This window comes from Oncorhynchus nerka, linkage group LG28 (genome assembly GCF_034236695.1).
Source record: "Oncorhynchus nerka isolate Pitt River linkage group LG28, Oner_Uvic_2.0, whole genome shotgun sequence".
Lineage (NCBI taxonomy): Eukaryota > Metazoa > Chordata > Actinopteri > Salmoniformes > Salmonidae > Oncorhynchus > Oncorhynchus nerka.
In genome coordinates this window covers 35,722,909-35,748,181 of record NC_088423.1, presented here as the reverse complement: position 1 = coordinate 35,748,181, position 25,273 = coordinate 35,722,909, and the positions used below count along the sequence as shown (strand labels likewise).

General features: G+C 41.9%; 1 protein-coding gene and 1 long non-coding RNA gene across 2 annotated transcripts in view; both read right to left on the bottom strand.

The window, feature by feature from the left end:
• The window catches only part of LOC115113183 (regulator of G-protein signaling 7), a 120,066-nt gene that overhangs the window by 56,494 nt on the left and 38,299 nt on the right, over positions 1 to 25,273 (bottom strand). The window lies entirely within an intron of this gene.
• LOC135565560 (uncharacterized) lies at positions 14,360 to 18,587 on the bottom strand. The gene is made up of 2 exons (XR_010461680.1): positions 15,018 to 18,587; positions 14,360 to 14,906 (listed from the first exon to the last, which is right to left on the bottom strand). It is a non-coding gene; the product is annotated as an uncharacterized LOC135565560 (long non-coding RNA).

Sequence of the window (25,273 nt, the reverse complement as noted above, 5' to 3'; positions counted from 1 at the left end):
GGTGTAAAGCTCACCGCTATTGGACTCTGGATCAGTGGAAACGCACACTCTGGAGTGATGAATCACGCTTCACCATCTGGCAGTCCGACGGACAAATCTGGGATTGGTGGATGCCAGGAGAATGCTACCTGCTCCAATGCATGCCAACTGTAAAGTTTGGTGGAGGAGGAATAATGGTATGGAGCTGTTTTTCATGATTCGGGCTAGGGATGAATTGGAACGCCGACTGCAAGCCAGACCTCACATCAGTGCCAACCTCACTAATGCTTGTGGCTGAATGGAAGCAACTCCCCGCAGCAATGTTCCAAGATCTAGTGGAAAGCCTTCTCAGAAGAGTGGAGGCTGTTATAGTAGCAAAGGGGGGACCAACTACATAGTAATGCCCATAATTATGGAATGAGATGTTCAAGCAAGTGTCCACATAGTTTTGGTATTGCAAAGCAATTCAGTGGAGCATCCATTCATTGAAATTCTCCTCTTGCAAAATAATCTTTCCTTTCTTTCTTTTCTTTTTTTGTCTAATTTTGTAACTCTCCCTCATTGGACACAACATTTCCCTTCTGGCCGAGAAATAATTACATTTTAACTGACAACATGAACTCACACAACACCCTGAAAAGTTGGTATAAAATGTGCAACAGGGTGAGAGAGCTAGAAACATTTAGCTGCACATGCCACAATAAACAATATCCTTTGATTTTGATTTGAAAGTTCTACCCCAGTTCACAGTTAATAATATATTATTGTGATTTCTACAAGGGTTTTGACAGATGGCATTCTCACTTTCTGTATTCCGTTTAGCTTGTGCTCCAGATGGTTGCCGACAGACTGACACCAACGTTCCTATTTGGCTTTGAAGCTTTCCCAGACGTATCACTGATGATCTGTTGGCAACTTTAACTGATCTAATCAAACACAGTGTATTAGCCATGCTAAAGTAAATTGAGATGGGAGAATAATATGAAAGTAATGCTGGGTTATGTTTTATGTGAGTAGAGGTATAGATAGATAGATGTAAGTTGTTAGAGATTGTTCACCCTCCACCTCAGCCAATCACCCATCTCTTTGAATTGTCAAACCAGTGTATTTTCATCAAAGGCAAGCATTTGGAACATGTTGCCCCCATTTTCACATCTCTCCTACGTATGAGCTTTCAGAGAGACAGAGGGAGAGAGAGAGAGAGAGAGAGAGAGAGAGAGAGAGAGAGAGAGAGGGAAGACTCCCTGGGGCTAACAAAGCTCACAAGATGTGGTTGCTCTAACCCGGAGTCCAGAGGGAATAAGCCAAATGTCTGGATACCTACAGGGAAATGTTGAATTCTCTCTCACCCCTCCCTAGGGAATTCCATGTATTGGAAGCTGAGCTGTGTCGCATGGATGAGAGGTAAGCCTGCTGCCTGGAAAAACAGCAGCATTTATCCTCATTTGACATTTTTGGGGGTTAACACAGTTCACAGGTGAGATACACTGCCTTCAGAACGTATTCATACCCCTTGACTTATTCCACATTTTGTTGTGTTACAGCCTGAATTCAAAATGTATTAAATACTTTTTTTAATCGGCCATCTACACACAATACCCCATAATGACAAAGAAAAAAAAAATGTAAACATTTTGGGGCAAATATATTGCAAATTAAATACAGAACATGTCATTTACATAAGTATTCACACCCCTGAGTTAATACATGTTAGAATCCCCTTTGGCAGCAATTATAGCTGTGAGTCTTTCTGGGTAAGTACAGTGCCTTGCGAAAGTATTCGGCCCCCATTTTTCAGTTTTTGATTTGTTAAAAAAGTTTGAAATATCCAATAAATGTCGTTCCACTTCATGATTGTGTCCCACTTGTTGTTGATTCTTCACAAAAAAATACAGTTTTATATATTTATGTTTGAAGCCTGAAATGTGGCAAAAGGTCGCAAAGTTCAAGGGGGCCGAATACTTTCGCAAGGCACTGTATCAAAGAGCTTTGCACACCTGGATTGTACAATATCTGCCCATTATTATTTTCAAATTTCTTAAAACATGCTAGACAACCATAGATTTTCAACCAGATTTAAGTCAAAACTGTAATTCAGCCACTCAGGAACATTTACTGTCTTCTTGGTCAAAAGACTTTGTCAAAGCAATGCCCCTGAACTGTCATGTATTTTCTGCACTATGCAATATGGGCAGTGACCATGTAATGGTTTTACAACATACAGTATTGACACATTTTTTTTAAAATTGAGAGACGAGCTTAAAGTTTTCTTTAATGACCATAATTTTCACTTGTCTGACCGCTTGCATGATGACGAGTTTCTCACACGACTAGCCTATCCGGGTGATGTTTTTTCTCGCCTGAATGATCTGAATCTAGGATTACAGGGACTCTCCGCAACTATTTTCAAATTGTGGGACAAAATTGAGGCTATGATTAAGAAGTTGGAGCTCTTCTCTGGACAACACACAGGTCTTTCCATCATTGTAAGATTTTTTGTGTGCAAATGAACTCAAGCTTACGGACAATGTCAAATGTGATATAGTCAAGCACCTGAGTGAGCTGGGTGCACAATTACGCAGGTACTTTCCCGAAACGGATGACACAAACAACTGGATTCATTATCCCTTTCATGCCCTGCCTTCAGTCCACTTACCGATATCTGAACGAGAGCCTCATCAAAATTGTAACAAGCGGTTCTGTGAAATGTAATTTAATCAGAAGCCACTGTCAAATTTCTGGATCTGGATTGGGCTGCGACTCAAGATATTTTCAGATTTTCTTTTTTATTTCATTTGTTAAAATTTCGAAAAACATTAGTCCACTTTGACACTATGGGGTATTGTGTGTAGGCCAGTGATGAAATAAATACATTCAATACATTTTACATTCAGGATGTAACACAACAAAATGTGGAAAAAGTGGGGTGTGAATACGTTCTGAAGGAACTATATGTCTGACAGGAGTTTTATGCCAGTCAGCTTTCTCATCTCTTTGCTGGTTTATTTCCACCTACCATTCTCATACACCTCCCTAGATAGATAGCTCACACAGATTGCAGTCATATATATCATCGCTGTTGGATAAAAATATATTATCTTCAAAACATACATTTTTCAGAAAATGCCATATTTCTTTACCAAAACAAAACAAAAATTGTCTGACAACAACAATATGCTGCTGTCTCTGATTCTATCGCTGATATCTCTCTGCAGTTAGCACAGACTTGGCAGTGGTATATCATGGCTCTGCGGTTTCTCTTACTGACACTACTAATTCAGTTACAGTCCCAATACTCAATTTTGCTGATTCTAATACCGTTTCTGTAACCATCTGTAGCCAAGTCTGCCTTTACAACCACTATTTATCACTCCAATGCTGTCTCTATTGTTTTCTGTTCTTCATACGCTGTCGTACATTATTGCGTCTAGGTTCAGTGTTGTTTGTTTTCTATTGTTTGGCTTGCTGTCTGTATAATGCCTCTAGCTGGGTCTGTGCTCTCTGTTATTGTTTCTACTGTTTGGATGGCTATCTCCCTGGTTGATGGTGGGATAGAGATCCTGGGGAAAGGCCTATCTCTCTCGCTGTGTTTCTTAGTGGGCGGACGGTGGGCGAAATGACTAAGCCAAGGTTGGTCGTGTGCTGGAACAGATTCTACCAAGTGCATATATCACTGCCCACCCACCTACTGTGGTTTAATCACTCAAACAGCCTGCTGAAAATGTAAAAATAAAGTACAAATAAAAGCTGCATATTTTTGGGATCCAGGCAACATTTTCTGCAGTGACTAATTAAGCTGGCTGATTTGCACTGTTGAAGAATCAGCCACAGGAGTTAATGATGATTAAGAAATCCGAGAAAAGGAAAATACATACCGTGACCATGTTTATAAGGGTATTTACAAAACAAACATAAACCCTGGCCTGTCCTGTAAATGTATTTTATATTATTGCTGCTACTGTACGTGTTCATCTATAATGTATTCTATGAGCGCACAATCAATTCATCAAAAGCAGTTTTATAATGATGTAGCAGCATAGGGCGCATTCGCTATGTACAGTGCATTCGGATAGTATTCAGACCCAATTGACTTTTTCCACATTTTGTTAAGTTACAGTATATTAACTTTCAAAGTTTACCTGTAAACTACCAGCATTTTGGTAACTTTCAAGGATTTCATGGTATTTTATCTCCAGCGAATCTCACGGGGATCGGGACATGGTCAGGTGTCTGCAATATATCCCCGGCCTCCGACTCATTGAAGAAGAACTCCTCGTTCAATCTGAGGTGAATAATCCCAGTTCTGATGTCTAGAAAGTTTTTTCGTTCATAAGAGACAGTAGCAGCAACATTATGTACGAAACAAGTTACGAACAACGCGAAAAAACAAACAAAATAGCATGATTGGTTGAGAGCCGATAAGACGGCAGCCCTACCCTCTGGCGCTAGGAGTCTGTAATTATCTATGGCCCTCTGTGTGGCCTTATCACCTGGAAAGGAAAAAATCATCAAATATAATTTATTTTAGAAAATGAATGACAAAGCTGTAAAACATTATCCTAAATATAAACCATCAATTTAGTGAACCATTGGTGTTTAATATGAGGGTTTCAGTATGGATTATCCTTTGTATATTTGTTTGCATACTTTGATTTATTTTCCTATGTCAATATGTCTTTGTTGTAAATGTTTTGGCACCAAACTGGTGGCAGTAGTGAAGAAAGGTCAATAGTTGGAAGAGTTGAAGTGTTAATTGAAAAGAATGCCATTGTTGATTAGATGCCTTTTTCATTAATAAGCCTATTTTCTCTTGAACCATGTGGTCTATCCAATAGAAACTCATGGACAATATGGAAACATATAAAAATGAAAACTATATATGAATACATTTTATTACAAGTTATTCAAGTATAAATTACTAAAATGACCATAGATTGCCCTAGATTACCTGTTTATTATCAAAATTACAGAAAATTATATTAACTTTGGTAAATTACTGGTAGGTTTGGGGGAGGGCGGGTGGGGGTCATCAAACCCAGTTTAGAGATTCAGAGATGGTTGCATTTTAACAGTTGCTGATAATTTGAAACAAGGAAATGTAACACAGCAGTGGGTTTTAATGAATACCCAGCTAGCAATGAGGAATCGGACCAGAATCGGGTGTCGAACTCAGCCTGGAATCAAAATGAATGACTGCCCAGAATCGGCCCAAGTACATCGGGCCGTTTCCATCTACCGGAATTCAGCCGACTTTGCCGGCATCTTACCAGAATCCCCCAGAAGCAGCCCGATGGAAATTTAAATAAATGTATACAAAATTACCCGATTTAGTAATTTTAAATATTACTATTATACATTTTATAAATACAAATTATACTCATCCACAAAAAAAAACATTTTGTGTCGGAAGAAACTCCATACACCTGGTGACCATGACAGCGTGTATGCGCCTAGCCCGCCACAGGAGTCGCTACAGCACGATGGCACAAGGACATCCCGGCCGACCAAAACCTCCCTTAACTTGGACGATGCAGGGCCAATTGTGGGTCGCCTCATGGGTCTCCCGGTCGCGGCTGGCACGGGTCTCAAACCAGCATCTGTAGCAACGCAGTTTGCACTGCGATGCAGTGTCTTAGACCGCTGCGCCTTAGGTTCTAGCCACAAAGTTTTCCATGCTTATCAATTGCTTTGCACAAAGTATCAAAATACTAAAATACTACACAGGACTCTTAAATCATTTTATTTAAATGTTGATTGTATCTTTTGATCACAGAAACAATGAGGAAAATATGGAAAAATAAATAAATAATGAAATGTTAATTACATAAAGCAGCCCATGTAATCATCTGCCAGAGAGTAGCCCCAATCAGCTCGAACCCCAAGTAATACATTTGGGCCAGATAACTCACATCGGAATCGGCCCGAGCTCAATCCCCGCATCCTAGTAATAAGTAATACTTCCGAAGATGGTCCAGACTCAGGCCACATGATGACTCAGGCCACATGATGAGCCTCTCAGCCGAGTGTCCCAACTCTCAGCCGGAATCAGCTCAGATCCACTGTGCTAGCTGAGTATGGCTTCACCCAAATTAGGGCAAGTGCGTAACTACAGTCTAAATAGTCTGGGTATAGATGTGAATAGTCTTATCTGTGAACACCAGCCATGTTTACTGAGACAAAACACAGACAAGGATGGAGAAGGAGGGAAGTAGTAGAGGAAAACAGAGGTGCATTGGGATTGGAGGGAGGATGGCTCCTATTTTTAGATCCTAATAACATGAGAGAGAGAGAGAGAGAGAGAGAGAGAGAGAGAGGAGCATCTCTAGCCCAGCCAAGCACCTCCTTGACACGTGCAACAGACGCTCGGGAATGCGCTGTCTCCTGAATACCAATAAGTTGGAAGCAACTGGATCCCGATTGGCATTCCGGGCCACATCCCTGTCTCTGGAGACGGGACTGAGAGTCAGATTGGACAGACACTCAGCCATGAATGTTATACCGACAGGCAAAATAATGCATAAACTGTGAAGCAAATGTATAGAGATCATAAGCTTTTTGATACATACTATTGATACATCTACACTGAGGATACAAAACATTAAGAACACCTGCTCATTCCATGACATAGACTAACCAGGTGAATCCAGGTGAAAGCTGTGATCCCTTATTGATGTCACTTGTTAAATCCACTTCAATCCAACTGTAGGTATGAATCACGCTTCACCATCTGGCAGTCCGATGGATTAATCTGAGTTTGGCAGATACCAGGAGAGCGCTACCTGCCCCAAAATATAGTGCCAACTGTAAAGTTTGGTGGAGGAGGAATAATAGTCTGGGGCTGTTTTCATGGTTCGGGCTAGGCCCTTTGTTCCAGTGAAGGGAAATCTTAACGCTACAGCATACAATGACATTCTAGACGATTCTGTGCTTCCGACTTTGTGGCAACAATTTTGGGAAGGCCGTTTCCTGTTTCAGCATGACAATGCCCCCATGCACAATCCGAGGTCCATACAGAAATTGTTTGTCGAGATTGGTGTGGAAGAACTTGACCTCAACACCATCAAATGGAATGAAATGGAACACCATCTACGAGCCAGGCCTAATTGCCCAACATCAGTGCCCGACCTCACTAATGCTCTTGTGGCAGAATGGAAGCAAGTCCCCGCAGCAATGTTCCAACATCAAGTGGAAAGCCTTCCCAGAAGAGTGGAAGCTGTTATAGCAGCAAAGGGGGGACCAATTCCATATTAATGCCGATGGACCCCAGTTAGCTGTTAAAATTGGCGTCGGGTAATGGGAATCCTAATAAATCAAATCAATTTCAATCAAAATGCCCATGATTGTGGAATGAGATGTTCAACGAGCAGGTGTTCACATACTTTTGGTCATGTAGTGTACGTATACATATATATACAGCTCTGTAAAAAATGTAGAGACCACTGAATAATGATCTGTTTCTCTGGTTTTACTATTTATAGGTAAGTGTTTGGGAAAAAGGAACATTTTTGTTTTATTCTTTAAACTACTGACAACATTTCACCCAAATTCCAAATAAAAATATTGTCATTTAGAGCATTTATTTGCAGAAAATTACAGCTTGTTAAAATAACAAAAAAGATGCAGTGTTGTCAGACCTCAAATAATGCAAAAAATAAATAAATTAAAAATGAACACACACACACACACAAAACCTGACACATTCCTCACTCCCTCAGTTATCCAGGGATCTGTCGGACATCCTGTTGAAGTGTTGGAGATAATAGCGTTTGACTGAGTGCTGGTAGTCATGGGAATGCTATCCATCAGTAACCCCAGTGGAGCGTGGAGCAGAGTGAAAAAGCACAACTTTCCCAGACACTAGTATTGTCCACTGGAATGTCACTTTCCAATCAGTAGATAACCAAGACAAGGAGACTGAAACACTCTGTGAGACGAATAATAACAAGACATGTCACATGGAAGAATGACTTGCATTTTCCTATGGTGGTTCTATTTTGTGAAATCTTGAAAACTTCCTATAGCATTCCTGCAACTGTTTAACCATCCTGAATGGAGACCCTGTCATTAGCTTCAGGAGAATTTCCAGGGATTTATACAGAGTTGCACACTACCATCTACTTTATCTAGGGAGGCTGTAATTAATTGCACCATGTTAACTGAATGAAAATATAAATTATTTTGATTACAATTATAATGATTCATTTTTAACAGATTAACAGATTTTTAACAGATTAATTTCATCACATTGCAAGTATGATTGCATCTTCAAACTTATTCAGAAATGTACTTCCATGATTTGAGTACCTATTGTAGACTGGAGACTGAAAATCCCTACATAAATGAACGTTTATCAAAGTAGTTTGCTTTTGTAGTAACAATATTGTCATCATTATCAATATCAAAACCATGGTATATATACGGAAACGAAACACAAATAATATTACAGGAACACATTCTCTGGGTGAACAGAGACAAAGCAGAAAGCTTGGATGGAGAATGGGTAGTTGAGGTGAGCTAGGGCTGCCAAACTGAACTAATGGCATGAAGCTGTGAGCTGGGTTGCAAGTGCTGTGACTGCTGGCCCATGAATAATGTGACTTTCCATATTGAGGTCTCAAATATTTTCCAGCATTCAGCACTGCACTGGAATTTGTATGGTGAATAAGTATACTGAACAAAAACATAAACTCAACATGCAACAAATTCAAAGATTTTACTGAGTTACAGTTCATTGGTCAATCAGGAAATCAGTCACATGACTGGGCATACCGATATGCATCTGTTGGTCACAGATACCTTAACAAAATAGGCCTCACAATGGGCCTCAGGATCTTGTCACTGTATTTCTGTGCATTAGAATTGGCATCAATAAAATGCATTTGTGTTTGTTGTCCGTAGCTTATGCCTGCCCTTATCATAACCCCACTGCCACCATGGGACACTCTGTTCACAACAGCAAACCGCTCGACCACAGGACGCCACACACGAAGGTCTGCGTTGTGAGACCGGTTGGGTATCCTGCCAAATTCTTTAAAACAACTTTGCAGGCGGCTTTTTGGTAGAGAAATTAAGATTAAATTCTCTCGCATCAGCTCTGGTGGACATTCCTGCAGTCTGCATGCCAATTGCATGCTTCCTCAAAACTTGAGACATCTGTGGCATTGTGATGTGTGACAAAACTGAACATTTTAGAGTGTCCTTTTATTGTCCCCAGCACAAGGTGCACCTGTGTAAGGATCATGCTGTTTAATCATCTTATTGATATGCCACACCTGTCAGGTGGATGGATTATCTTGGCAAAGGAGAAATGCTCACTAACATGATGTAAACAAAATTGTGCATACAATTTGAGTGTAATAATATTTTAGGAAAATTTCTGGGAACTTTAATTTCAGCTCATGATCCATGGGAGCAACACTTTACATGTTCATTTAGATTTTTGTTCAGTGTAATATAATTGTCATAGGCATGATGCAATACACTATTTATTCAAATATGACTGTTAGTTATTCCATTTGGTTGGAGGACTGATATGTTAAAAAAATACATCATAGAACAGAAGTAAGACCCTCGAATAATAGTTTTGATGAAACTGCAACAAAAAAGGTAGTTTAGTGTTCCTACCAAAAAAAGCTGTTACTCATGAGCGAATCAACATTTCATATAGGGGGGGAAATAATTGTGCTACTCAACACCTAAATACAATCTCTCTCTTTCTCTTTCTCTGGACTTCACACTGGGGTAAGAGAGAGGGGGGGTAGAAAGAATGAAAGAAAGGAGAGAGCAAGAGAGAGAGAGAGAGAGAGAGAGAGAGAGAGGGGGAGAAGAGGTGGTACCAGAAAGAGGAGCATGAGTGAAAGTGAAAGAAATAAAAGGCAAGAGATGGAGAGAAAGAAAATCAAGTCATGGTACCAATATTAGCATTTGTCATGAATCATGTTCAAACCACATCTACAAGTGACTGTTATTCACAAATCAATTTGAGATACTTCTGGATGCTTATGTTGGTACCATGAATCGAATAGGATTTGTGCCACAAATGCTAAAATGTTAGCATTTAAAAACAGTGCCAGTCATATGTTGTCCATAGACTGCTTACAGGGTAAGGAAACCAATGTGTCATTTTGTAATTAGAGTGAACTATCCCTTTAAGCCAATCTGTCAGCTTTTCTCCCTCTGTGGAGTTGTTAAGAGCTGACCATCTACAAGCTCATTAAAGATGGAATCCGCAGTAGGGGAAGCAGTGCCACTGTCTGCCTCATGGCATTGTTATTGTTTTGTTGACAAAGCAGAGGGGAGATGGGGAGCAATGTAAGAAAAAAGCTGTACATATTCTGCTGTTCCATCGCACTTGCAATGCTGTCTGACGTATAAAAAAAATGTTTGTGGTTTGCAGTAACTTCTTTGTTGTAGTAATATTGCAAACGGACATGGCACTTTCACCATTAAAAAGGAACTGCACCTGCTGATTTGACTTTTTTTCGCTTGCTCCTCGAGAAATTCTGGCGGCCATGACAGAAGCCAAATGTGAGTTAGCTCGGGGGTGTGGTTTGATGTGGGTGTTTCTTGGGTGTGTTCTTGCCACCACCGACACACACTCATCTGTCAGAATCTTGCCCACTGCTGTCTCCCCCCACTCAATCACAACATACAAACCTCCTGCAGGTTGAGTTCAATAACTACAGGCAGTTGTACAGTGAGATGCAGGAGGAAGCTTTGAATAGGTCAGTAGCCTACAGAGTCATATGATTACTGAATTACTGAATTTATGTATTCTAAATCAAGCATTTTTATAACTTTAAAATGTAGTAACAAGTCCATATAGAATAAACAAACCTTTACATAATAACATAGAAACAGTTTCTGCTAATATAACAATGTGCACCTTTCACCTTTCATTCTCATTCCGAGCCAATACAGATACTGTGCCTATCTGTATTTTGTCTATTGCTAATGGTGCTACCTTGTGGTCATACCTTCAGAGTGGTCATACCTTCCTGTGTGGTGTCCCGTTAAATACCTTCTATTCTCACTTCAAGGCTAACAACACTGAACCATGCATGAGAGCACCAGCTGTCCGGACGACTGTGTGATCACGCTCTCCATAGCTGATGTGGGTAAGAACTTGTTCTCAACTGGCCTACCTGGTTAAATAAAGGTGAAATAAATCAAATAAAAAAAATATATATATTTTTGTTTAAACATTCACAAGGCCGCAGGCCCAGACAAATTACCAGGATGCGTACTCAGAGCATGCTGGCAAGTGTCTTCACTGACATTTTCAACCTCCCTTGACCCAATCTTTAATACCAAAAATGTTCAAGCAGACCAGCATAGTCCCTGTGCCCAAGAATGCCAAGGTAAGCTGTCTAAATGACTATCGCCTCATAGCACTCACATCTGTAGCCATGAAATGCTTTGAAAGGCTGTCAATGGCTCACATCAACACCATCATCGCAGACACCCTGGACCCACTCCAATTTGTATACCGTCACAACAGATCAACAGATGACACAATCTCTATTGCACTCCACACTGCCATTTCCTACCTGGACAAAAGGAACACTTACATCCATTGACTACAGCTCAGTATTCAACACCATAGTGCCCTCCAAGCTCATCACTAAGTTAAGGACCCTGAGATTAAACATCTCCCTATGCAACTGGATTCTGGACTTCCTGACGGGCTACCCCTGGTGGTGAGGGTAGGCATCAACACATCTGCCACGCTGACCCCCAACACGGGGCCCCTCAGGGGTGCATGCTTAGTCCCTTCCTGTACTCCCTGTTCACCCACAACTGCATGGCCGGCACGACGCCAACTCCATCATTAAGTTTGCCCACAACACGACGGTGGTATGCCTGATCACCACCGACGATGAGACAGCCTACCGGGAGAAGGTTGGAGACCTGGCAGTGTGGTGCCAGGACAACAACCTCTCCCTCAACGTCAGAAAGACAAAGGAGCTGATCGTGGACTACAGCAAACGGGCCGATCACGCCCCCACCCACATCAGCGGGGCTGTATCATCTCATCTCATGTATCATCAAGGCACTTGTCATCTCCCGTCTGGATTACTGCAACTCGCTGTTGGCTGGGCTCCCTGCCTGTGCCATTAAACCCCTACAACTCATCCAGAACGCCGCAGCCCGTCTGGTGTTCAACCTTCCCAAGTTCTCTCACGTCACCCCGCTCCTCCGCTCTCTCCACTGGCTTCCAGTTGAAGCTCGCATCCGCTACAAGACCATGGTGCTTGCCTACGGAGCTGTGAGGGGAACGGCACCTCAGTACCTCCAGGCTCTGATCAGGCCCTACACCCAAACAAGGGCACTGCGTTCATCCACCTCTGGCCTGCTCGCCTCCCTACCACTGAGGAAGTACAGTTCCTGCGCAGCCCAGTCAAAACTGTTCGCTGCTCTGGCCCCCAATGGTGGAACAAACTCCCTCACGACGCCAGGACAGCGGAGTCAATCACCACCTTCCGGAGACACCTGAAACCCCACCTCTTTCAGGAATACCTAGGATAGGATAAAGTAATCCTTCTCACCCCCCCCTTAAAATATTTAGATGCACTATTGTAAAGTGGCTGTTCCACTGGATGTCTTAAGGTGAACGCACCAATTTGTAAGTCGCTCTGGATAAGAGCGTCTGCTAAATGACTTAAATGTAAATGTAAATGTCTGTAGTGGAGCAAGTCAAGAGTGTCCACATCACTAAGAAATTATCATAGTCTAAACACACTAACACAGTCTAGAAGCGGGCACGACAACACTTCTTCCCCCTCAAGAGAAGAGCCGAGCTCCCTGCCATCCAGGACCTCTATACCAGGCAATGTCCAGAGGAAGGCCCTACAAATGTTCAAAGACTCCAGCCACACAAGTTATAGACTGTTCTCTCTGCTACCGCACAAAAAGCAGTACCGATGCACAAAATCTAGAAGCAACAGGACCCTGAACAGATTCTATCCCCAAGCTATAAGTTATATTTTCATGTGCTCCTTCTCTGGTTCATGCTGTTTAAGAGCTGTTTTTCAGTCACTGCAGGCCTCCCTTTATAGTCTCAAAATGGTATTGAATGTACAAAGAAACTAAAATCATGACCTTTATCAGAGCTAGAACTCTGCCAGAGAACGTTAGCATTGTCACATCTGGTGGCTTATCCATTGAAAAAGTGTCAAGTTGTCCTTTAAAGTTCATGTGGATAATCTTGTAACAAAGCTTAAATTGAAATGGGGTTTTATTTTCGTAATAAGGCTAGCTTCTCGCTTATGGCTAGAAAGAAGCTTGTTCAGGCCACTTTTCTCTCTGTAATTGATTATGGTGACTTGTTGTATATGCATGCAACCTCCTCCGTCTTACAGAGACTGGACTCTGTTTATCATGCATCCTTGCGCTTTATTACAAATGCCATGTCACTCCCCCACCATTGCACATTTTACTAAATGGTAGGTTGGACCTCACTTTATATGCACAGAAAGATACATTGTATGTGTTCATCTACAAAGCCCTTTTGGGTAAACTCCCTCTTTACCTCTTTAGTCTGGTCTCCTTCACCACCAGCAGTTAGCATACCCGGTCTGCTAGGTGGTTGCTACTTAAAGTCCCCAGGACATTCACAGCATTAGGCAAGACTGCCTTCTCTTCTTGTGCACCAGACGCATGGAATCATCTACAATACATGCTTCATCTGGATATGATAGTGCCACTGAATTCATTAAAAATATTGATGGGAGACTCTGTTACAGAGGAGTGTAAATGGATCATGTTGTTGTATTGTATTATTGTATTGTTGTAATTTTGTAATGTATTGATTGTTGCTGCCTTCTTGGCCAGGTCTCCCTTGAAAAAGATACTCTGGGTCTCAATGGGCTTTTCCTGGTTAAAAAAAGGTTAAATAAAAATAAATGGTTGGTTTCATAGGTAACCAATACCCAGACTATCTGCATTGACAGTTTTTGCACTCTTTTGGCTCATCACATTTGCTGTTGTTACTGTTACTATTGTTACTATTATGTTGCCTATTCACTTTATCCCTGCCTGTATGTACATATCTACCACAATTACCTCATATCTCAGGATCGACTCGGGACTGGTATAGCCAAGTTACCGTTACTCATTGTGTATTTATTCTACTATAATTTGTCTATTTTTCTGTTATTTCTATTTTCTTCTCTCTGCATTGTTGGGAAGGGCCTGTAAGTAAGCATTTCCCTGTTAGTTTACACCTGTTGTTTGCAAAGCATGTGACAAATACCATTTGATTTCATTTGTATACAACAGGAGTTCCCTGATTCTGGTGTAGAATGCACAGGGTTCTCCCTCCCCATATTGACTGGTACCATTCAATTCAATAATTGAAAAAAGACAATACAAGTAAAAGTTGTGTCTAGTAAAACTTTAATGCCGAGTGCCAGGTCTCTTTCCATTCACAGACATCAGAATCAAGCCGTATGTCAGTCATCACATCCTCAAGTCTCTATGTGCTGGTTCCATTCATGTTTCTGTGAACACATACACATATAGTCACTGTTCTATTACCAATGGCAGTTAGTATAGGTCATATCTGACACACAAACAGGTACTATGTTGAAGTTTGAACAGGTCAGATAAAACCTATCCGATTATGAGTCTCCCCATCAAACAACCGAGGATGGCGTCTGGCAAAAGCATCTACAGCCCTATCAATCTGTAAAAATAGGCAAGGTTGAGGCAGAGTTCATCAGTGACACAAGGAATGGAAAAGGTGTTGCAAATACTGGACATTTCTGATGTACTGTATTATCAGTAATCACCTTCAGTCCCACATTGTGGATGTGTTGAGTGCAAGGCCTGTCTCCATTCAGAGACATCAGCATCAAGCCTGTCTGTCGATCAGGACTCCATCACATCATCTTGCAGGTTTGCAAGTGCTGGCTCCATTGACGCATCTGTGAACACATTACAGTCAATATTGTAATACCAATGGCAATTAGGATAGGTGATATCTGACTAACGAGCATATACTATGTTGATGTTTGAACAGGTCAGACTAAACCTACCTAATTCTGTTCTCCCCATCGACAACGTTGAGCTCTTTGCCAGCACCCCATTTATGGGCATGGCAGCGTAGATCATCTTCTGTGCCCTCATCAAAGATACTGGTCGGTCACACACAAACACACACAGTACTGATTACTGATTAGTACTGATTGCATTATCAATGGTGGCTATGATTAGCATGGTGGAACCAACCTGATCGCTGCATTCACTTTTTTATTTCACTTCTCCGTGCTGCTGTGCTGTTTGTTGCTACTTTGTTGCTACTTGGCTACATGCCAACTTTATGGTTTTTACTTTCTATAACCGTTTAATCAAAATCTTAATTTTACACATTATCTTAATTTTACACATAACGTTATGTTTTTTCCTCGCTCTACTTTTTTCATTCAACTTTTTCACCCGGGAAGCTTAATCTGGACATGGTTCTCCAGGACCTCCACCAGCCAAAGCTAAGTAGTAATATTAACACTATGCCATCTAATTGCAGTCGCCGCACTCATAATATACAGAAAAATTGTCACCTTATGGTGAGGATAGCCATGCTACAAGCCCAGCTTCAGATGCAATCGTTAGGCAATGGTAATTTAAGTGTAGGAAAGGATGAAACAGCGTCTGTGCCGCCAGTAAGTACAGATAGCAGTATAAATGGCCTCGCACAGTCTCCACAGACAGACAATTTTCTCAAGGCTTCTGGAAGGAAATGCTGTCGGCATGCTCAACCGGTGTCGCTCATTCAGCCGACAGAAACTTTCAATCAGTCCTCCCCATTAAGTAATGAGTCGGATTCAGGGGCCGAGACTTCTCTGGTCTCTCCTCCATCCATTACAGGGTCTGAGCCGCCCAAGCCTCCCACCATTAGCTCTGACAAAGTGAAAACCCCTAGTCATTGGTGACTCCATTACCGGCAGTACTAGACTTAAAAATAATCATCAGCAATCATCCCGAAGGGCAGTGCTACCGAAATAAAGGCTATTCTAAAGAGGGTGGTGGCTAAGGCTAAAACTGGCATGTGTAGAGAGTATAGGGATATTGTTATTCCTCACGTGATGGTTAACGGTCGGTAGTCATTTAGGCAGGTTACCTTAGTGTTCTTGGGCACAGGGACTATGGTGGTCTGCTTGAAACATATTGATATTACATACTCAGACAGGTAGAGGTTGAAAATGTCCGTGAAGACACTTGCCAGTTGGTCAGCAAATGCTGGGAGTACATGTCCTGGTAATCCGTCTGGCCCTGCGGCCTTGTGAATGCTGACCTGTTTAAAGGTCTTACTCACACAGTCGTCCAGAAAAGCTGATCCTCTCATGCATGTTTCAGTATTACTTGCCGCGAAGCAAACATAGAAATAATTTAGCTTGACTGGTAGGCTTTTGTCACTGGGCAGCTCGCAGCTGTGCTTCCCTTTGTAGTCTGTAAGAGTTTGCAAGCCCTGCCACGTCCGACAAATGTCGGAGTCTGTGTCGTACGATTCGATCTTAGTCCTGTATTGATGCTTTGCCTTTTTGATGGTTCATCTGAGGGCATAGCGGGATTTCTTATAAGCTTCCGAGTTAGAGTCCCGCTCCTTGAAAGCGACAGCTCTACCCTTTAGCTCAGTGCGGACATTGACTGTAATCTATGGCTTATGGTTGGGGTATGTACATACAGTCACTGAGGGGACAATGTCATTGATGCACTTATTGATGAAGCCAGTGACTGATGTGGTGTACTCCTCAATGCCATCGGAAGAATCCCGGGAACATATTCCAGTCTGTGCTAGGAAAACAGCCCTGTAGCTTAGCATCTGCTTCATCTGACCGAGTCACTAGTGCTTCCTGCTTTAGTTTTTGCTTGTAAGCAGGAATCAGGATAGAATTATGGTCAGATTTGCTAAATGGAGGGCAAGGGATAGCTTTATTCGCGTCTCTGTGTGTGAAGTAAAGGTGGTTTACAGTGTTTTCCCCTCTGGTTGCACATTTAACATGCTGGTTGAAATTAGGTCAAACGGATTTAAGTTTCCCTGCATTAAAGTCCCCGACCACTAGGAGAGCCACCTCTAGATGAATGATTTCCTGTTTGCTTATGGCCGTATACAGCTTATTGAGTGTGGCCTTTGTGCCAACATCAGTTTGTGGTGGTAAATAAACAGCTACGAAGAATATAGATACACTCTCTTGGTAGATCTACAGCTTATGCTTCCTCTCTAGGTTTCTTCCTAGGTTCCTGCCTTTCTAGGGAGATTTTCCTTGTCACCGTGCTTCTGCAATTCTTGTTTGGGTTTTAGGCTGGGTTTCTGTATAGCACTTTGTGACATCGGCTGATGTAAAAAGGGCTTTATAAATACATTTGATTGATTATCATGAGATACTCTACCTCAGGAGAGCAAAACCTCGAGACTTTCTTAGATATCATGCACCAGCTGTTGTCTTACCAGAGGCTGCTGTTCAATCCTGCAGATACAGTGTATAACCCACCAGCTAAATGTTATTCATGTCGTCATTCAGCCACGACTCGTGAAACATAAGATATTACAGTTTTTAATGTCCCGTTTATATATTGTAGTTCGTCCACTTTATTATCCAGTGATTGTACGTTGGCCAATATAACTGATGGCAAAGGCAGATTAGTCACTCGTCGCTGGCTCCTTACCAGGCACCCCGATCTCCTTCTGCGATATTTCGGTCTCTTTCTCCTGCGAATGACGAGGATGAGGGCCTTGTTCGGTGTCTGGAATAAATCCCTCTCCTCCGACTCATTAAAGACAAATTCTTCGTCCAATTCAAGGTGAGTAATTGCTGTCCTGATGTCCAGAAGCTCTTTTCGGTCATAAGAGACAGTAGTTGCATAATTATGTCCAAAATAAGTTACAAACATTGTGAAAAAACAGTGATGAATTCACCAGTGATGAATTAATTAAAAACTTATTTGGGATAGGGGGAAGCATTTTCACTTTTGGATGAATAGCGTGCCCAGAGAAAACTGCCTCCCAGATGATAATATATGCATATTATTATTAGTATTGGATAGAAAACAATCTGAAGTTTCTATAACTGTTTGAATGATGTCTGTGAGTATAACAGAAGGCAAAAACAGGCAAAAATGGTAGGCAAAAACCTGAGAAAAAATCGCAACAGGAAGTGGGAAATCTGAAGTTTGTAGTTTTGAACTCAGCCCCTATCAAATTCACAGTGGGATATGGGTTATGTTGCACTTCCTAAGGCTTCCACTAGATGTCAACCGTCTTTAGAACGTTTTTTCAGGATTCTACTGTGAAGTGGGACCCGATGAGAATTCTTTGAGTCAGTGGTCTGGCAGAGAGCTAGAAACAATTTTCTACAGACAATTCTCCGGTTGGAACATCATTGAACATTTATGATAAAAACAACCTAAAGATTGATTCTATACTTAGTTTGGCAAGTATTCGACCTGTAATATAACGTTTTGAACTTTTCGTCCGTCTGGACCTGATCCCACTTTTGGATTTGTTTACCAAACGCCCTAACAAAAGAAGCTATTTGGACATAAATGGACATAAATGATGGACAGTATCGAACAAAACAAACATTTATTGTGGAACTGTGATTCCTGGGAGTGCATTCTGATGAAGATCATCAAAGGTAAGTTAATATTTTTAATGCTATTTTTAACTAATTTTGACTGCGCAACATGGCGGATATTTATTTTGGCTGGTTTGGGCTCTGAGCGCCGTATTCAGATTATGCTTTTTCCGTAAAGTTTTTAAAAATCTGACACAGCGGTTGCATTAATGAGAAGTGTATCTAAAGTTCCATGCCTAACAATTGGATTTTCATCAACATTTATAATGAGTATTTCTGTGAACTCATGTGGCTCTGCACAATCACTGCATGTTTTAGAACTACTGAACTTAACGCACCAATGTAAAATGAGATTTTTTGATATAAATATGCACTTTAGCGAACAAAACATACATGTATTGTGTAACATGAAGTCCTATGAGTGTCATCTGATGAAGATCATCAAAGGTTAGTGATTAGTTTTATCTCTATTTGTGCTTTTTGTGAATCCTCTCTTTGGCTGGAAAAATGGTTGGGTTTTCTGTGGCTTGGTGGTGACCTAACATAATCGATTGTGGAGCTTTTGCTATAAAGCATTTTTGAAATCAGACACTGTGGCTGGATTAAGGAGAATTGTATCTTTAAAATGGTGCCTAATACTTGTATGTTTGAGAAATTTGTGATTTCTGTTGATTTGTATTTGGCGCCCTGCAATTTCATTGGCTGTTGGCAAGGGGTTCCGCTAGCGGAACGGGGTTCTAGACAGGTTAACTTCCTGAAAAAAAAAGAGAATGATCAATAGAAAGCAAAATACGGACTCTTTGAATCTGCGTAATTCTCCAAAGCTCAGTTGTCCTGAGTCTGCACAACACTGCCAGGACCTAGGATCAATGGAGACACTCAAGTTTTTTATCATATTTCTCTTGACACATTCATGAAAATAGTCATGGCCTCCAATATTTAAGCTGCATACTGGACCCTATTCCAACTGAACTACTGAAAAAGCTGCTTCCTGTGCTTGGCCTTCCTATGTTGAACATAATACACGGCTCCTTATCCCCTGGATGTGTACCAAACTCACTAAAAGTGAGTCTCCCATTCCTCTCATATTTTGGGGAAAAAGCTGTTGTAGGCAAATCATGTATACGAAATGCTTCAGTCTGGTTTTAAACCACATCATATCACTGAGACTGCACTTGTTTTGGTGGTAAATGACCTTTTAATTGCGTCAGACAAAGGCTCTGCATCTGTCCTCATACTCCTAGACCATAGTGCTGATTTTGACACCACAAAACACCACATTCTGTTGGAGAGATTGGAAACCCTAATTCGTCTACACCAGTGATTCCCAAATGTTGTATAGTCTCATACCCCTTCAAACATTCAACCTCCAGCTGCGTGCCCCATCTAGCACCAGGGTCAGCACACTCTCAAATGTTGTTTTCTTTGCCATCATTGTATATCGAATCCTATTTAGACTTTGTGGTCAATTTTGACGCTTTAATACATTTTTCTGACTCATATCAACCATTTTCAGAAGGAGAAGTTGCTCATTACATTCAGTAGTTCTTTAAGCATGGGGAAGCACATGTGCCAGCCAGTTATTCTTTGGGGTGGAGATCACAGAAATGGAAGTGTAGCAGTGGTCTGTCTACAGATATGCCATATACTGACCTTGACTTAATTCCCTCATAATCCCACCTAGTTGTTGCGCGAGGAAGCGATGAATAAGGTCGAGCAACCTGTCGGTTCCTGGTGGAACAACATCTAGTTTATTTTTTTCCAGATAGAAATAACATGATTCTCCAAGCACTGCAACTTACAAATTGATAAGAGATATTGATAAGAGCTAGCGAAAACAGTCATATGGCAGCATACTGAAGCATATGAACATTCAACTTCAAATCAAATCAAATGTTATTTGTCACATACACGTGTTTAGCAGATGTTATTGCGGGTGTAGCGAAATGCTGGTGTTTCTAGCTCCACAGGTGCAGTAATATCTAACAAGAAATATCTAACAATACACACAATCTAAAGTAAAGTAAGAATTTCCACTGGAATTAAGAACATATAAATATTTCGACCAGCAATGTAAGAGCGGCATAGACTAAGATACAGTAGAATAGGACAGAATACAGTATATACATATGAGGTGAGAAATGCAAAATATGTCAACATTATTTAAGGGACTAATGTCCCAATTATTAGTGGCCAGTGATTTCAAGTCTATGTATATAGGGCACCAGCCTATAATGTGCAAGTGACGGCTATTTAACAGTCTGATGGCCTTGAGATAGAAGCTGCTTTTCAGTTTCTTGGTCCCAGCTTTGATGCACCTGTACTGACTTTGCCTTCTGGATGATAGTGGAGTGAACAGGCAGTGGCTCGGGTGGTTGTTGTCCTTGATGATCTTTTTGGCCTTCCTGTGACATCGGGTGGTGTAGGTGTCCTGGAGGGCAAGTAGTTTGCCACCGACGATGCGTTGGGCAGACCGCACCACCCTCTGGAGAGCCTTGCAGTTGCAGGTGGTGCAGTTGCCGTACCAGGCGGTGATACAGCCCGACAAGATGCTCTCAATTGTGTATCTGTAAGTTTGTGAGGGTTTTAGGTGCCAAGCCAAATTTTTCAGCCTCCTGACGTTGAAGAAGCGCTGTTGCGCCTTCTACACCACATTGTCTGTGTGGCTGGACCATTTCAGTTTGTCAGTGATATGTACGCCGAGGAACTTGACGCTTTCCACATTCTCCACTGCGATCCCGTTGATGTGGATAGGGGGGTGCTCCCTCTGCTCTTTCCTGAAGTCCAAGATCAGCTCCTTTGTTTTGTTGACGTTGGTTGAGAGGTTATTTTCCTGGCACCATACTCCCAGGGCCCTCACCTTCTCCTTGTAGGCTGTCTCGTAATTTTTTGTAATCAGGCTACAACTGTTGTGTCGTCTGCAAACTTGATGGTTGAGTTGGACGCCTGCGTGGCCACACGGTCATGGGTGAACAGGGAGTACAGGAGAGGGCTGAGTACGCATCCTTGTGGGGGCCCAGAGTTGAGGATCAGCGAAGTGGAGGTTGTTTCTTACCTTCACCACCTGGGGGCGGCCCGTCAGGAAGTCCAGGACCCAGTTGCACAGGGCGGGGTTCAGACCCAGGGCCTCGAGCTTAATGATGAGCATGGAGGGTACTATGGCGTTGAATGCTGAGCTATAGTCAATGAACAGCATTCTTACATATGTATTCCTCTTGTCCAGATGGGATAGAGCAGTGTGCAGTGAGTTAGAGATTGCATCATCTGTGGATCTGTTGGGGCGGTAAAGCAAATTGAAGTTGGTCTAGGGTTTCAGGTAAGGAAGAGGTGATGTGATCCTTGACTAGTCTCTCAAAGCACTTCATGACGACAGAAGTGAGTGCTACGGGGTGATAGTAATTTAGTTCAGTTACCTTTGCTTTCCTGGGTAAAGGAACAATGGTGGACATCTTGAAGCATGTGGGGACAACAGACTGGGATAGGGAGAGATTGAAAATGTCCATAAACACTTCAGCCAGCTGGTCTGTGCATGCTCTGAGGACGCGGCTAGGGATGCCATGAAATGTGTAGACCCACGCTATAGGCCATGCGCAAACGACTATAGCAACAACCTACCAAGTTGAATGGTTTAATTATATGGCCAGACTTATTATTTTATCATTTGTATGGTGTTAAATATTAGCCACTATCGGTAGCCACCGTCAGCTATACCCACATATATTTATAACTGTCACTTCAGTTTTCGTTTCCTTAAATGTTGCATCATTCCATTCTTTGCTATGTCACGTGCTAGCAATAGTAGATCATATTAGGCTAACATATTACAAGTTGTGCAATCATTTGGGACATGTAGCCTATTTTAATTATTATGGAATGCAGACCATTTGTAGATGTTTAAACCTGGAGCCTAGCACATGGTCTCTATGAATGGACATTTGTCATCACAGTCCCCCGACCCCCCACACAGGAAACTGTTGAGCAGAAAAACAAAGCAGCATTGCAGTTCTTAACACATACCCCATTCAAATGCACTTAAATCTTTTGTCTTGCCCATTCATCATCTGAATGGCACACATACACAATCCATGTTTCAATTGTCTCAAGGCTTAAAAATCCTCCTTTAACCTGTCTCCTCTCCTTCATCTATACTGATGGAAGTGGATTTAACAAGTGACATCAATAAGGGATCACAGCTTTCACCTGGTCAGGGTATGTCAATGTAAACTCAGCAAAAAAAAGAAACGTCCTCTCACTGTCAACTGCATTTATTTGTGTAAATATTTGTATGCACATAAAAAGATTCAACAACTGAGGCATAAACTGAACAAGTTCCACAGAAATTGAATAATGTGTCCCTGAACAAAGGGGAGTCAAAATCAAAAATGAACAGTCAGTATCTGGTGTGGCCACCAGCTGCATTAAGTACTGCAGTACATCTCCTCCTCATGGACTGCACCAAATATGCCAGTTCTTGCTGTGAGATGTTACCCCACTCTTCCACCAAGGCACCTGCAAGTTCCCGGACATTTCTGGGGGGAATGGCCCTAGCCCTCAACCTCCGATCCAACAGGTACCAGACGTGCTCAATGGGATTGAGATCCGGGCTCTTCACTGGCCATGGCAGAACACTGACATTCCTGTCTTGCAGGAAATCACACACAGAACGAGCAGCATGGCTGGTGGCATTGTCATGCTGGAGGGTCATGTCAGGATGAGCCTGCAGGAAGGGTACCACATGAGGGAGGAGGATGTATTTCCTGTAACGCACAGCGTTGAGATTGCCTGCAATGACAACAAGCTCAGTCTGATGATGCTGTGACACACCGCCCCAGATCATGACGGACCCTCCACCTCCAAATCGATCCCACTCCAGAGTACAGGCCTCGGTGTAACGCTCATTCCTTCGACGATAAACGCGAATCCGACCATCACCCCTGTTGAGACAAAACCGCAACTCGTCAGTCAAGAGCACCTTTTGCCAGTCCAGTCTGGTCCAGCGACGGTGGGTTTGTGCCCATTGTTTCCGGTGATGTCTGGTGAGGACCTGCCTTACAACAGGCCTAAAGCTCTCAGTCCAGCCTCTCCCAGCCTATTGCAGACAGTCTGAGCACTGATGGAGGGATTGTGCGTTCCTGGTGTTACTCAGGCAGTTGTTGTTGCCGTCCTGTACCTGTCCCGCAGGTGTGATGTTCGGATGTAACGATCCTGTGCAGGTGTTGTTACACGTGGTCTGCCACTGCGAGGACGATCAGCTCTCCGCCCTGTCTCCCTGTAGCGCTGTCTTAGGTGTCTCATAGTACGGACATTGCAATTTATTGCCCTGGCCACATCTGCAGTCCTCATGCCTCCTTGCAGTATGCCAAAGGCACGTTCACGCAGATGAGCAGGGACCCTGGGTATCATTCTTTTGGTGTTTTTCAGAGTCAGTAGAAAGGCCTCTTTAGTGTCTTAAGTTTTCATAACTGTGACCTTAATTGCCTACCGTCTGTAAGCTGTTAGTGTCTTAACGACCGATCCACAGGTGCATGTTCATTAATTGGTTATGGTTCATTGAACAAGCATGGGAAAAAGTGTTTAAACACTTTACAATGAAGATCTGTGAAGTTATTTGGATTTTTACAAATTATATTTGAAAGACAGGGTCCTGAAAAATAGACGCTTCTTTTATGCTGAGTTCAAAGCAGTCGATACATCTCCTTTTAATGTTAATATGTGTTTGCATTGTCAATCAAAAATAATTCAATATTGCTTTTGTAATAGAGTAAATAGCCTAAATTTAAGGCTATTTTACAAACTAATGTAACATTCAACCTTAAAATGAGTAAGACGTCCATGGCCACATTTTGAAGTTACCGTAACTATAAATGTCTTCTTATGTAATCATATAAAGTGTGCATGTTCAAGATATAATACATAGGTTGTTGCAGGTCTGTGGAGATCTTTAAAATTGCTGAATAATCTGTGCAGAGTGTTGAACAGCATTGATCACTTGTACCATGTACATTTAATGTAATCTCAACTGCAATCCAGGTCTTTTGGTTCTGCTATTAGAATAAGAACAGAGATAACACGTTAATCTGTCGTATAAATAAACAAAATATCTGACATTATATTCCCATTTGAACTTTGCTGTGCTTTTAAATGTTTCAAAGCATAGGGATAGACATTTGAGTGTCAACTAAACCAAAAATGAGACATTGTTTTTCCATTGGAATTTGGTTGTGCTTTTAGATGGTTGAAAGCATAGTGATAACACATTGGAAATTGAACTAATTTTTGGCTGCCTTTTTGAGTGGGTGAATACAGGTTGTAATCTAATCGATCAACCAAATATTACCCAATTACCCACGTTGAAATGACATGGTGTGCCCAGTTGGTAGTCATTTCCGCTGGCCTATATAACACACAAAGGGCTTCACACAAAGGTTCCTCTGATCTTCCAATTAATGAGCCTCTCACTGATTGCTGCTTGGGGAGCTTGGCACTTCACAGCTCTTCACTCGATTTCATATGTACAACTGCAAAGGCCTGAATAGACCTGATAACCAGCTGATGATTCACTGTAGTGTCTGTAGACAAGATACATTTTCCACAGCTGTATTAGTGTGACGAAGACAAACCTAGGCTTGTTCCTACATAATGACCTGCATACACACTATGCCCTCATCAATCAACAAATCAATAACATCGTGTACAATTAATTAACACAGGCGTCTTCC